The sequence below is a fragment of the Staurois parvus genome, unplaced genomic scaffold (assembly GCF_062004578.1).
Source record: "Staurois parvus isolate SC_StPar_1 unplaced genomic scaffold, SC_StPar_1.0 ptg000732l, whole genome shotgun sequence".
Classification (NCBI taxonomy): Eukaryota; Metazoa; Chordata; class Amphibia; order Anura; family Ranidae; genus Staurois; species Staurois parvus.
In genome coordinates, this window is record NW_028318528.1 from 443,213 (window position 1) to 445,294 (window position 2,082).

The 2,082-nt window shown below is 44.6% G+C and overlaps 1 non-coding gene across 1 annotated transcript; it reads right to left on the reverse strand.

Moving 5' to 3' along the window:
* Positions 1-1,768: 1,768 nt before the first annotated feature.
* Positions 1,769-1,841, reverse strand: TRNAK-UUU (transfer RNA lysine (anticodon UUU)). Its single transcript has one exon. It is a non-coding gene; the product is annotated as a tRNA-Lys (tRNA).
* Positions 1,842-2,082: the final 241 nt, after the last annotated feature.

Below are 2,082 nucleotides of genomic sequence, written 5' to 3' on the forward strand. Positions count from 1 at the left end.
TCTGTGATGCATTTTACTGTCACTGACAAGGAAGCAACTGGCTTTGAAACGCACTACCGCCCCTTCCTTCCACCCGGTGGCCATCTTGCGTTTCAACCTGGTTCCATACACGAGACACAGCCTGTACACACTGCAGAGGACTCGATGTGAGGCAGGAGACCTGGCTTCCACCACAGCCGTGGCCCCCAGATGTCCATCTACCCCTGGAACCATCTGGATGACGTCCCCATGTATCCATGCCTGCTAACTACTTACCTCTTGTGAGTTCCATACCATTGTGTCAATAAATGATTGTCAAATACTGCACTTAATCTGGCGCCCCTTTCTCTCCTCTTATCTCCACTACAGAGTCCAGCTTAGCTCTATAGGATGCTGCCTCACGACTGTGCTATCCTAATAGCTGAATACCTGCCTACTACCTATGGGACTGGTATATGTAACCCCATCTCTCCAGCACTAATATATTACCTATTGTCTCAAGTAAAGAGATACCCAACATGTCAAACCTTAAACTTGTGTGTCTGTGAAATAGCGACAAACTTCAGTGCCCTATATTTTCTATAGGCGATGCTTCAAAAGCTCCTTACAGGTCATTCGTTTAGTGTTTTGGAGGAGGTCTTGTGCTAGAATTATTGCTCTCACTCCAGCATGTGCGGCAATATTTTACGTGTGTATCACAATTGACGTTTTCACATGTAGGCGCCCCTGACTAATGCATTTACGTTTGTACATGTGTATATGTGGGGGGGGCCTGTCAGTTTTATACACAATCCCGGTGCCTGTAGCCATCAGATTGTGTGTAAAAGCCCCTGCTGTTAGGTCCGTACGACGTACAAACCTGGCAGCGAAAGGGTTAAAGTATCTTCTTCTCCATTTTGTGAATTTTCCAGTTTTGCCCAAGCATATGTGCTTTAATTTAAACCTGAACGCTCTAAACAGTGGTGTATTTAGGTTTCATGCTGCCCTAGGCAACACAAAAATCCCCCCCCCCACGGAGAGACCCTGACACCGACCAACACCCCCTTCCCCCAAGTAGAGAGACTGGCATTGACCAACAACACCCTACTCGAGAGAGAGTTCCTCTACCTTTCAGCCTTTAATTAAGACCCCCTAGATTTAGGGTTCAGGTGCAGAAATACTTGGACCTCTTATTGTTCTTTGCATTGTGCAAATTTGTTTAATTTGTTATTATTATTATACAGTATTTATAAAGCGCCAATAGTTCGCTCAGCGCTGTACATTACAAAGGGGGACAGAACAATACCAATACAATGCAAAACACGAGGGAATTGAGGGCCCTGCTCTTTCCAGCTTACAATCTAGGAGATGGTTTATTGCTGTTGTCATTTTGTTATTGTTGCCTTTTTGGGTGTGTAACCCTAATAATTCCTCCTTCTTCAGCCTTGGTGTGTCAGAGGGTTCGGCACTGCTGGAAGGGCAATCATCATCCGGAATCAAGGGACCCATGCATCAGCAGCTTCTTTGAGGTTAGACCTATGGAAGCTGTGTTCGATAAAAGGCAAGCAGAATACAAAGGACTTGTCACCATTATTGCCTGTGGTCTCCCCATAGCTGATCTTTCCCAATTGCTGACTGTGTGGGGGCAGCCATCTTGGTAGAGGCAGGGCTTTGCTTCCTCATGTCAGAAGAGGGTAGTGCTTAGGTACAATTAACATTTCTAGATGTTTCCTGTACCATTCAAATGTTCAATTTTGAGTTCAGGTTCTTTTAAATTTACAGTAGTTTTTGTGAGTATAACAAAAGTGAGCGCCCGAACAGGGACTTGAACCCTGGACCCTCAGATTAAAAGTCTGATGCTCTACCGACTGAGCTATCCGGGCTCTGGATGCTCAAGGTTAGGTCAGCCTATTTATAATAGCTGAAAGCCATGCCCACATTCCTCAGTCAATGACTGTAGTTTGCTCCTGTTCATTTGAACAAATATCAGACTTCTTTCATGTGAGCTAATCTGTGGAAAAGGTCATAAAGTATCTGGTAATCATTATGGGCGTTACATCATTAAAAACAGCAGAAAGTATTGTCAGCCTCTGTCTGCTCTACTGTAGAATTCTGGTGAATAAA